We start from the raw sequence: 13257 nt of genomic DNA, 5'->3' as shown, positions 1-13257 counted from the left end.
CTCACGGGAGGGTGCAAGACGACATATGCCACAAGGTGGCTTCGTGTGAGGGTAAGACTGCTGCCGGAATATCCAAGGACGGGTATGCGAGTAGCACGCGCTAGTTTACCCAGGTTCGGGGCTCTCCGGAGAGATAACACCCCTACTCCTGCATGTGTGAGTATATATCTGGGTTGCACATCGGGCAGTACAAAGTGCTCCTGGAGCTGTATCTGGAGTCGGTGCCATAGGCATCTGACTTGGTATATGCATATGAGCTAGTGGTTGCATGTGCCTGAGCATGCATGCGTGAGTGGCCTTGTGGCCGGCCAAGTGCATGTGCGTGGCTATATGTCTGGTGGATGGATCGATGGATGCCTTATATAGGCATGGGGGTAGCTTACTACCTAAGCTAAGGTAGTGGTGTGGGGGGCAAGTGGGCATGGGGCACCATGCCCATGTACATGATGTGCATGCCTCCTTGTCCCTGGCGCACTTTATAAAACAGTGCCCAGGGACAGATACATTGTAGATGACGCCACGATGTGGCTGTCTTGTCGATGTCTTGTCGATGTCGAGTCAGGCTGTAGTCGGCAGCCGGCTGGTCGGCGCAGTCGGCTGGTCGGCGCAGTCGGCAGCCAGCTGGTTGGTGCAATCGGCAGCCGGCACCCGACCGGGCAGAGCAGTCGAACGGGGAGCCGGCAGGAGCGGCCGGGCAGTCGGACTGAGGGGCTTTGCTAGCCCCGATGTCTTGATTTATCGTCTCGCCGTCTTCGGGGTATCCGTGTCCAATTACTCCGACATTATGCATTGTTATTCATCAGTATGTACTTCATCTGTCTACCATACCATGTTCTTTTTTTACATTAAAGTGTTGTTCTAGTGGTCTCTTACAATGCCATCTTAGTTTCCCTATCATACACGCATATGTTGCCTTAGTGTTCTTCTGTAATGTATTCCGCAAGCATACAGTTTTACATTCAAGTAGTGTTTTTTACACTGTTGTCTTGTCGTATCCCTAGCTCTTACATCATACTCCCTCCGTCCGAATTACATGTCGCAGAAATGGATAAAACTGGATGTATCTAGAACTGAAATACGCCTAGACCCATCCATTTATTTACGGATGGAGGGAATACATGTCAATATGTCATGCCTTTCTATTCTTCAGTACCTATTCCATCTTTGCTATATCATGTTTTATAATTGAAGCACCATTCTTCTATATAAGGCATGGAAGGGGAAGACGGCTATGTTAGAATCAGAAGGGTTACAAACCAGGTCTTTGCAACAGATCCAAATGCCAGGAGATAATAAACCAACTCCAGTTTTCATAGATACCGCTCCAGCATAGAGAAACCCAACTCCCACTGATAATAAGCAGATTCCAGTGGCCAAAGAACTAGTCCGCTCCAGTCCAACAAAAATATGTCAACTCCATTCTAAGAAGTGTGTGCATATCCTCGCATCATGAAATTTAATAGCATTCTGATCATATTTTCTACATGTTTCTTACCCATCTCTCTTTTAGAAAATAATGTTAAACGATAGAAGATTCGCTCCATTGGGATCGTATTCGAGGAAAGTATGTTGCGGGAATTCTCTGTGCTCCAATGCTGATATAAGTACCTGATGTATATCACTGTATTTTTACATCAGCATGTATTTTGTTAATCGGTGTGAATCCAACCTTTATCTGATCTAAATTCAGTTGTAGCAAAATGTTAAATGTGACAATGTTGAATTTTGTAAGGAAAACTGCCTGGTAGTTTTGCATACTGAGCTGCATGAGTGTACTATCATACACATTACTGAATTGTAGTGCTGCTCTGGTTGCCCATTCATTCATTGTGTCAGTATTGCTTTTGTATTACCTTACCTGGCTAATGATAGATGTGCCATATTGTGTTAATTTGGTGTAGGCTAGTGTGGTCTGGTTGCCCAAACGTTCGTTGTGTCAATGCTTCTTTCCTATTATCTGACCTGGCCAATGATAGCAATGCTAGTGTGTTAATTTGGTGCAGGCTACTGAACATAAGAAGATAAACTCTAAAAACATCAAGGCAACCCCATTGTTTCTTTCCAATAAATCTAGCCAGGTAATATGGCAATAACTCATGATTAATCTGTTTGGTTCCCCTCCTAATTTATGTTATGATGCAGTGGTCGAGACACTCTCCACTATCAATAATACAAGCCTGCCAAAATCTCCATCTGAATCTGTTCAGTTTCCTCTGTCTTGAATGCAACGAAAAATGTATGTTTGGGAACCAATTAATGGATGAAGCAATGATGGAAATGGTGGAGGAATCAGAGCTGCACATTCATGTGCAACAACAATTGATCAATGTTTTTAGAGATAGTGTAGCAAAGCAGCAAGAACTTGCCCACATGCTTGTGGGCGTCATCCACGCTGAGGTTGCAGATTGTGACGTTGTAGATCGTTAGGTTCTGTTCATTTATTTGCACTGGCATCAATCTTTGATTGCCCAGTGGATGTAATTTCCTGTAATATATGCTAGATGTGCAACATTTTTCCCTGTATGCCGTACCTTTGCTTGATCAGTTTTGGTTCTATGCATAATTGCTCGTCGTAAATGGGCTCAAATTATCTAATTGGGCCTAAAGACATGTACAAACTTTAGTGGGCCCATTAAGTTAATGGGTCGTTACCAGGCCGAAAGTTAATGGTCAGCCTTCTTACCTCCCGGGTCATTAACAGGCCGACATCGAAGCGGGCAACAGGTGGGCCCATTTGATTTCACGGTCCGTTAACAGGCCATTACCAAGGTCGGGCTACATATGGCCCAACTATACCGTGGGCCTTTAGCAGGCCAAAAGAGACAGCGGGCTCGTACTGGACCATGAAGAGCATGGTCTGCTAAGAGGCTGAAAGTCAGGTCGTACTATAAATGGCCCAACTGTGTTGTGAGCCTTTAGCAGGCCGAAAGAGAAACCGGGCTGGTATTGGACCATGAAGTGCATGGGCCGTTAAAAGGCCAAAACTCAGGTCTGACTACAAATGGCCCAAATCATTTATGGGCCATCAACAGGCTTAAATACACACCGGGCCGGGAATTGGCCCAACACTTCAATGGGTCGCTAAAAAGCCAAAACTAAGGTCCGACTACAAATGGCCCAACTCATTTATGGGTCGTCAACAGGCTGAAAGACACACCGGGCCGGAAATTGGCCCAACACTTAAATGGGTCGCTAAAAGTCCGAAAGATGTACATCCTGAAAATTCGCCCATCCCTTGAATGGGCCGTTAACAGGCCGAAATCACATCGGCCCGATATTGAGCCCAAATATATAGTGGGCTGTTAACGGGCTCGAACTGACGATGGGCTGCAATGGTGTCAAATCTTTAACGGGCCGTTGACGGGCTGAATTGGCACATCTCATATGGGCCGTGGGCTTAAATGGACCTGACACAAGTAGGCCTTATATGGGCCGGCCTGCTAATTTTTACTGGGCCGGCCTTTTTCATCGGAATGAACCACTATTGGGCCGTGCCATGTGTCGACATATCATAGGCGCCTCCTGTCTAATGAGTGGATGACATCTGTCCCAACGGTGAGCCAACACGTGTTTCCTCCGGTCAATGAGAATTTTACACGTGGAAAATCCTCATTGGTCCGGGCTATTAACGTGCTATTGGATCCAAAACCATACCCGATAGCTTAACGGCGACCCGTTACGGTGGATGCCACGTGTCTGTCACCCTTGACGAAAGCACTTTCATGATGCACCATTTATCGTCATGGAAGTGGACACTTCCGTGATGATAATTTTGGTAATGTCATGGAACACTTGTACGACAGCACAGGTATGGCTATCTTGATTCTTTCATAAAGTCGTCATGGATGTACATGCATGACAAAAAAGTGACCTACCGTGACAAGCACATATCATCACGGAAGTGTATTTTTTTGTAGTGACAGTCCAATAAAAATATGCGTGTATGATAATAAGGAAAAGTGGCGAAACCGCCGATTTTTGCAACGCTCAAGGCGGGTATTTTGTTTTTATATTTCTAGCTAGCTGGTCTATCGCACACGGTTCGTCCTAATTTCCCAATAAACTTACCCACCTTTAGCTTGCACAGGTGGTGATTTTACAGCGCACTTGCATCACACATGGTTAAGCCAGTACCTCCACCCTTTGCTCATGCTAGCGCAGTCGTGGTGATTTTACAGCGCACTTGCATCGCACACGGTTGAGCCAGTACCTCCACCTTCGCCCGCCCTTGCGCAGTCATTGTGATTCACAGCGCACTTGCATCACACACGGTTAAGATATTATACCTGTGTCGGTTGAGCATCACGAGAGTCTTTGCAACAAAAAAAACGCAAGAGAGAGGCATAAGACAACCACACCAACATGTGGCCCAAATATATACGAGTGGGAAGGGTGGTCTATGATGTTCAAAATTCCAATGCACAACTTTGACCACGCCGGCCCATGGTTGGGCGCGTCGTCGAAGATCGATGAGAGGGGCCAGAAGTCAAGAACCACCTGTATGTGGCCAAATATATGTAGGAATATTGGTGTGATGTTTAATACTTTAAATACACAATGCATAACTTTGGTGGCACCTGCCTCGCAAACCCGAAAGCACCCTTTAAATACACAATGCATAACTGGAAGCGACGACGGAAGAAGCCGGAGCTGCTGAAGCTACAGCGGCTGGATATTCGGCGCCTGTGCAGCCGCCCAACTGCTGCACCAACAGTCAGCCGAACAAGCCTCAGCGGCCGGACATCCGGCGCCAACCACGGACATCCGGAGCCTCCGGACAGCCCGGACATCCAGCATCTCCCCCGGAAATCTAGCACCGACGTATCCAGAGAGCAGCTGAACCTCCACTTCAGCCCGGACATCCAGCCGTGACCCCGGACATCCGGCGGTGACCCCGGACATCCGGCTCGTCCCGAAGCCTTGGATATCCGGCCCCCAGCCCAGACGTCCGGCACCTGCGCGTGCCTAACCGGGCCAAAGGCCCATGTATCCCCTCCTCACATACCCCTTCGTAGCTCTAGACTATATATACTCCTCCACCTCCTTCTAGTTAGGGTCGGCATTGTGTTAGCTCATTTGTGAGATAGAGCTTCGCTCTTCCATATCGGATCTACACCTTGAGAGAGACGACGACCCCTCTTCGGAGAATATCGACCTTGGATTCAAGACCCCTTTACGGGAAGATCCCCTTGTGGATTCAAGACCTCCTCATGGAGAAGAACCGGTTACCCTTTGTATCGTACCTTGTTGATCGTGGATCATGTATCTCCCTTTGTGTTCATGGATCTAGCACATGTGTGATCGTTCTTGTTGGTTTGAGTGATTCTCTTTGTGCCCCTTGTGATTTCCCCTTGTGTTTCCCCTTGTGTTCTTTGTGTTCGTAGCGGGATCCACTCCTTTCGTGAAAGATCATCCCCTAGGGTTTCCACCCCACATCATCTTGGTATCAGAGCTACGTTGATCACGATTTCGGAGCCTCCCCTCGTAGTTTTCTAGCCTAATTTTGTTGTGTTCTTCCCTAATTTCGAAAATCCCCACCAAAATATCCCCCAATTTTTTTGTGATTTGTTGGTTTGACGAAGTTTTGTTGGATTTGATCCATGGATTTGCTTGGTTTCAAGTGGATCTAGCACATCCCTAAGTTTCCCCACTTTCCATTCATGAAATCTCTCCAATTTTGCCCCTAAAATCATCAATTTCCTCCCCCAATTAGAAAATTTCCGCCCCAAACAAGATCTGGAATCGTAGGGCCGAACATCCGGGCCCCATGCCGGATATCTGGCTCCTGGAGCGCCAAATCTGCATGGTTCTGGACATCAGGTCCCGGATTTCCGGTCCCGAGCCCAGATGTCCGGCCCCTGACATGATAGAGGCGAAGGTGTCCCGATGTTTCGATGAGATAGATATTGTTTTCTGTGGGAGTCGACTTTGACGATCCAACTACGAATGTGCGAAGACGTCGCGCCTTAGTAATCACTAAACCAACTTCCGAGGGTTATTTACCACACCGGAGCACGATCAACCTGACCACGAGGGTCTATTTCTTGCGAGAAAACGAAGAACAAGCAAGAAACTGAGATTGCAATCTGGATATTGCGAATTAAAGAGGAAAGCTTTATTAATGACGGTGGGGTTCTGTGACGTCTTAGTCTGGTCATTGGGCACAAACAAACTACGCAAACTTGCAGCTGTGGCGAACTTTTAATCTAAACAAAACCCAAAGTCTAAACGATGCCCTAAGGGCTGTATATATGGAGGAAGAGGGTGGGGGGATTTCGTGGCCCTTGGAGGAGGGTTCTGAAACCAACCCTAACTCTTGTTTTCCCACACATACGGACTCTAAAGACAGCCTATACTTAAGTATTTCGAAAATACATGGGCCTAGCCCAATAATAAGGTGACACAACACCTAGAATAGTGAGGGAGTCCTGGATTAGGGGGTGTTCGGGTAGCCGGACTATACCTTCAGCCGGACTCCTGGACTATGAAGATACAAGATTGAAGACTTCGTCCCGTGTCCGGATGGGACTTTCCTTGGCGTGGAAGGCAAGCTTGGCGATGCAGATATTCAAGATCTCCTACCATTGTAACTCACTCTGTGTAACCCTAACCCTATCTGGTGTCTATATAAACCGGAGGGTTGTAGTCCGTAGGCAATCAACTCCTTATACAACAATCATACCATAGGCTAGCTTCTAGGGTTTAGCCTCCTTGATCTCGTGGTAGATCTACTCTTGTACTACCCATATCATCAATATTAATCAAGCAGGACGTAGGGTTTTACCTCCATCAAGAGGGCCCGAACCAGGGTAAAACATCGTGTTCCCTGCCTCCTGTTACCATCCGGCCTAGACGCACAGTTCGGGACCCACTACCCGAGATCCGCCGGTTTTGACACCAACAAATAGCCTCTGGACGAAATTTATAAAGTGACATCTTGTATATTTCGTCCAAGACTTCATGCACTCCTTATGGTGGCTTCAAAGTCCTGAAATCATCACTTGTAACTCCGTTCTTGATCCCCTTGCGCATGCCATCATCTCCATGCTTGACTTGCTCCAAGGTTCATCTTTCTTGTCCAAACTAGGCACTTCACTTGTAAGCAAAACAAATCTATCCAATTTAGGCAGCATCATATTCTCATGAACATTAAAATCGTTACCAAGAAATGAAAGTACCTAATAATTCAATTGACGTGCGCGAGCTCTAGTAATTGGTCCTGTATGTATAGCAGCAGGGGCTCTGGGTGTAACAATGGTATTAATGTCCTCATCATCCTCCCCTTCTTGAAATGAAGTCGCCCTCGACGAAAGCTCATCTTCCTCACCCAAATAAGGCTTCAAATCTGCAATGTTAAAAGTGGGACTAACCCCAAAATCTGCATGCAGCACAAGTTTACATGCATTATCATTTATTTTCTCTAACACCTTAAAAGGACTAGCAACACGTGGCATTAGCTTTGATTTGCACAAATTAGGAAATCTATCCTTACGCAAATGTAACCAAACAAGATCTCCAGATGCAAACACAACATGTTTTATACCCTTATCTCCAGCAAGTTTATATTTAGCATTCATACGCTCAATGTTTTCCTTTGTTAAATCATGCATTTTTAAAATGAATTCAACACGTTCTTTAGCATCAAAATTAACCTTCTCCGAAGATGGAAGAGGCAACAAATCAATAGGTGCACGAGGTAGGAAACCATACACAATTTCAAAAGGACAGATCGTAGTAGTAGAATGCAATGAACGATTATAAGCAAATTCAATATGATGCAAGCATTCTTCCCACATTTTCTTATTATTCTTCAAAACAGCCCTAAGCATAGTAGACAATGTTCTATTGACTACTTTAGTTTGTCCATCAGTTTGAGGGTGACAAGTAGTACTAAAAAGCAGTTTAGTCCCCAACTTAGGCCATAAACATCTCCAAAAGTGGCTAAGAAATTTAGTATCAGGATCGGAAACAATAGTATTTGGCACACCATGCAAGCGAATAATTTCACAAAAGAACAAATAAGCAACATGAACAGCATCATCGCTTTCATGACATGGTATACAGTGTGCCATTTTCGATAACCTATCCACGACAATAAATATGCTATCCCTCCCCTTCTTTGTTCAAGGTAAACCTAAAACAAAGTCCATAGATATATGCTCCCAAGGAACAATAGGTACAGGCAAAGGCATATATAAACCATGAGGATTGAGTCGTGACTTAGCTTTTTGACATGTAGTGCAGCGAGCAACAAAACGCTCAACATCCCGTCTCATCTTTGGCCAAAAGAAATGTGTGGCAAGTATATCCTCCATCTTCTTGACGCCAAAGTGTCCCATTAATCCTCCTCCATGCGCCTCCTGCAACAACAAAAGAAGAACGGAGCTAGCTGGAATGCATAACTTGCTAGCACGAAACACAAATCCATCGTTAAGGATGAACTTGTTCCAAGTTCTCCCTTCCTAACAATTCTGCATTACATCTTTAAAATCCACATCATGCACGTATTGATCTTTGATGGTCTCCAAACAAAATATTTTGAAGTCAAGTTGTGAAAGCATAGTGTCGGTGTACTAAAGTAGGGGTACCCTTAGTACCCCGAACTTGTGCACGGGCAGTCGCAGCATCCCGCGGCAAGGCTTGCCGGGCGACTGCCAAGATCCTCCCTGGTCCCCTTGAAGACCATTCAATAACAAAGTACTCAAGACAAGACCCCGGCAAGAGGAGCTTGCCGGGAAGGCTATCAGAAGTGTCCCAAGGCCCCGGCAAGAGGCGCTTGCCGGGAAGGCCAACCAAGGCGTACCAAGGAAACTTGCCGCGGCACCCCACGCGCCCCGGCAAGGCCCGGTGAGCGACAAGCTCCCGGACCCACACGACAAGACGACGACCGCGGCAAAGGGCTTGCCGCGGGAAGCCCCCACTTCGTGCCCACGCTCCAGCACATCCACCCACGCGTCGCTCTGGGGCCCTCCCAAGCACATGTGGCGGAAGGCTGCGCAGCTGAGGTGCGAGGTGGCAAGCAGGCGCTGGCAAGACAACCACCGTGGCTGACGGTGGCTTCTCTAGCAAGCCCCTTTCGGCACTGTTTAGGCGACACAGACGGGCATTTAATGCTCTTGTCCCCTGCCGTCAGGGTTAGGTATGATAACACTGTAGCAGCTAGTTGTGCCTACTACAGCACCTAGCTGTGCCTACCACCACTCTTCCACTTTTGCCCTCCGTTGCCCTATGTCGGTAACCCCTTGAGCATATAAAAGGAGGCCCGGGGCAACTGAGAGAGAGGTTAGACACTTCGAACACTCTCGCTCGGGGTTCAGCAATCCCACACACTCACGCTCGATCTCGCTCCCGAGCTAGAAAGCAATACAATCCACAAAGCAGGAGTAGGGTTTTACGCATCCGTGCGGCCCGAACCTGGGTAAATCGCCCGTGTGCTTCGCCTCGATCTGCTCTTTGCGCGACCTCCGCCCCCCGCCGAACCAAAAGGGACCCCGGTCCCATAGGTGCCCGTGGATCAGCGGCCCCGGCATCTCTGGCGCGCCAGGTAGGGGGCGTCAAAGTTGTGTGAACCAGATCCGGTGTTCTCGCGGCCTCGATCTTCATCATCTTGGAACAGATAAGTTGCCGAAGCCCGAGCGGCCAGATCTCTAATTTTTAAGCTATCCCCCGTGGATCGGCTCACTTTGTATGAGAAACCTGTGCGCAAAGGAGCCAACTCATAGCTGGCTGCGCCCTTGCGTTGTTTCGAGCTCGCTCAACAACATTAGGTGAGCTGCGGCTAGTTGCTACACTAGCCGCGCCCTTGCATTGTTTTGAGCCTGCTCAACAACATAAGTTAGCTGCGGTTAGTTGCTTAACTAGCCGCACCCTTACTTTGCTTCGAGCCCCGCTCAGCAACTTAAGTGAGCCGCAGCTAGCTGCGACAAGGTTTCTTGCCGGTAGCGACACCGCCAGCAGCCTGCTAACGTTCTGCACTCAGCACTCGTGGCCCTGGTGCCTGCGCCGGCAAGTTCCCTAAAAGCGAAGGGCAAAAGCATACAAAGTTGATGCCGAAGTGGGAAGGCCCTTACCGGGTGAAACGAGTCGCTAGGCCTGGCGCTGTCCGCCTTGAGACCGAAGATGGCACTCCAGTGAGCTACTCCTGGGACGATTGAGCCTCTTCGTAAGTTTTACCCGTAAGGCGCGGTTGTCAGACCCTGTTCCGGCAACCACCTCTTGTACAAAGTCTTGCCGCTGTTGCATGTAATCCTTTGTACGAGGCCGGGCGCAGATCCCGTGCACAAGTAAAGCTCGCGTGCTCCGCACATTTTGTCGATTTTATGCTTTCTATTTCCTGGCATATATGATCTGACATCTGTGCAGCACCTACTCCGCTGTAAGCGATAACGAGCCATAAGGCTCCATATCTTTATTTTCTCTTCTTTCTTTTCTTCCAAGTAAAGAAAGGCTCCCTCGCGCACAAGTTTGCCGGGGGGGAAGGGAGGAGAAAAGGGTATGGACCAGGCGTCGCTCAAGAATTTTGTCCTGCCGGGAAGCAAACGACAGAAAAGATAAGTTGCCAAAGTTTGAGCAGCCAAAATTTTTAAATTTCAAGTTATCTCCCTTGAACGACTGCACTTTGTATGGGAAACCTGTGCGCGGAGGAGCCAACTCGTAGCTGGCTGCGCCCTTGCGTTGTTTCGAGCTCGCTCAACAACATTAGGTGAGCTGCGGCTAGTTGCTACACTAGCCGCGCCCTTGCATTGTTTTGAGCCTGCTCAACAACGTAAGTTAGCTGCGACTAGTTGCTTAACTAGCCGCGCCCTTACTTTGCTTTGAGCCCCGCTCAGCAACTTAAGTGAGCTGCAGCTAGCTGCGACAAGGTTTCTTGCCGGTAGCGGCACGGCCAGTTCCGCGCTCAGCGCTCGCGGTTCGGATGCCTGCACCGGCAAGTTCCCTAAAAGCATAGGGCAATAACATACAAAGGGAGGAGTCAAGTAAAGGGAATAACATTGCAATGGCTACCCAGAAGAAAGTTATATTACAAAATAGCTTGTCGCAGCTCTAATCAATGTTTTCTATGACATAGCCAGCAGCGACAAGGAAAGAAGGAAGCCGGCGGCCTAGTCGACGCGGTCGCCCTCGACCCTCTTGATCCCGCTCACCTTGTCCACAATGGGTGCGACAAGGGCCTTGAGCTCTTCCTGATCGATATCAGGCGGCAAGGATCTGAGGACGTTGTGGAGGCGGAGGCCTGGATTGCAGAAGGCCACCTTCATCAACACCTTCTGAAGGGCTCCCGCATAGATCTCGCGTGACTCGTCGGCCAGCCGCTTCGGGATCTCATCCCGGAGCCGCTGGAGCGCCGTCGCCACGCCCTGGAAGAACATAGTGAGCTTGGCACTAGGTTGGAGGTTCTCGTCGGAGGAGTACCCGAAGTCCTCCACCCCCAACTGCGCCAGCTCCTTATCGATGTCCCCGGCGGCGTTCACGAGGCTCTCCGTCCAGTGCTCCACCGTATCCCTAAAGGCGTTTTGGGTGGTGGCAGCACTCTCCAGCAACGCCTTGTCGTCACCGATCTCCTTCTTCAGGGCCGCCTCCCGCTCCTTGGCGCCGTCCAGCGCCTTGGTCAAAGCGACCAGCCTCGACTCGAGGGCGGCGTTGGAGTCCTTGGCGGCGCTGAGCTCTTCGCCATATGCTTTGCGGTCAGCCTCCAGCTGCACCACCTTCATCTCCAGCACCTTTTTGGCAGCCTCGGCAGCGGCGGCAGCGTCCTCCGCTTGCTTAAGGGCTCCGCCCAGCTTCTCCTCGCGCGCGGCAAGCTCCTCCTCGTGAGCGTCGAGGTTGACCTTCCGCTGCGCCTGCTCGCCCTCTTCTGCGGCTAGCTTCACGGCGGCAAGTCGCTGCAGCTCCTCGGCTTCGGCCTTCTCGAGGAGAAAGGCCTTCCGCGCTTCAGCGAGCTGCTCCCGCTCCTCTGCCAAGGATCGGACGGCTTCCCGGTGGAAACCCGCGAGCTCTTCTGCGCGCTTCGCAATGTCTGCTCCCGCCTTCGCGACAAGTGCCTCGCGGGACTCCAGCTTGGCTTGTCGCGTGCGGTAGAGCGACATCAACCTACGCAGAAGCCGCTCCTCTTCGGGATCGTCGCTGCTGCTGCTTGGCGCGTCGACCAGCTTCAGCCCCACGGAGGCGAGCACTTCTCCGTCGAAGACCTCTCCCTCGACCGGCGCCCTGGAGCTTGACGCCCAGGGGAGGTTGATGAAGACGCCTTCGCCGGCCTTCAAGTAAACACACGGCTGGGGCTCCTCGGTGCTGGGCGCTGCGGCTTCGGCGGATGGGTCGGCGGTCGGTGTAGCGCCTGGCGCTGCTGTGGCCTCTGGGCCGCCAGTATGATCGCCAGGCCCCTCGCCCGTCGCCGCGGCGCCGGCGGCGTCCCCAGCGCCGGCAGCTTCGTCGGCGGCGACCTCTGTTTCCATCCGCTCCGTAGCGGATGGATCTGATGGTCGGCAAAGGGGATAAGAGTCAAACAAGATCCAGCCAAGAACTCAAGAAGATCAGAAGAAGAAGAACCCAAGGGAAATTTTGAAGCAAGAAGATTACCTGCGCTGGGCTCGGTGGCCATAGTCTCTGCCGCTGGGGGGATGCTGGTGCCGTCCCTTGGCAGAGAGTTTCCCCTTGCCGGAGAGCCACCCCCTGCCGGAGAATCTCTTGCCGGAGAACTTTCCCTTGGCGGCGTAGTTGAAGCGGGTGGCATGCCGGGGGCTGTCTCCGGACGCTCCTGGTGAGGCTGCTCTGCTCCTACACAAGGCAACAAGCAGATATCAGCAAAGACAAGTACCCATGCGCGCCTCACCGCAGCAAATAGTTCACACACTTACGCTGGGGGCTGCCATGGAGGAAAGTCGCCAGGTCCGGCAAGGTTGTCTCGGGCGCGCCACCTGTTGTCGCAGTGAACTCGTCCTCGATGATAACCGCCGGGGCCTTAGCTCTCTTTGCCGCTCTCTGGGCCAGAGTCCTAAAAAGGAGCAGGTTCAGGGAGAAGCAATTGAGAAACAAGAACAACAGCAAAAATCGAAGAAATGCAAGTGCAGCAAGAGAAGCTTACTCTTCTTCATCCTCCTCGTCGGAGCTCAGCGCGGAGAAGTCGAAGCCCGGCGCGCTCCCAGAGCGAGGAGGCGGAGGAGAAGCTTCCCTTGGCCGCTTAGCGGGAGCAGTGGTGGCGGTCTGAGAAGACCCCGCTCCGGCTGTCGGCGCGGCACGGGAAGCAGCAGGGACCGAAGC

At 50.3% G+C, this 13257-nt stretch overlaps 1 long non-coding RNA gene across 1 annotated transcript; it reads left to right on the top strand.

Moving 5' to 3' along the window:
• The first annotated feature begins 410 nt into the window (after window positions 1-410).
• LOC147959701 (uncharacterized) lies at window positions 411-2569 on the top strand. The gene is made up of 3 exons (XR_015611923.1): window positions 411-802; window positions 2004-2078; window positions 2143-2569. It is a non-coding gene; the product is annotated as an uncharacterized LOC147959701 (long non-coding RNA).
• The last annotated feature ends 10688 nt before the right edge of the window (window positions 2570-13257 follow it).

Source organism: Triticum urartu, chromosome 7A (genome assembly GCF_056163025.1).
Source record: "Triticum urartu cultivar PI428250 chromosome 7A, HENAU_Tu73, whole genome shotgun sequence".
In the NCBI taxonomy this organism is placed as follows: Eukaryota; Viridiplantae; Streptophyta; class Magnoliopsida; order Poales; family Poaceae; genus Triticum; species Triticum urartu.
Note: the sequence above shows the minus strand (reverse complement) of the source record. Positions and strands in the feature narration are given on the sequence as shown.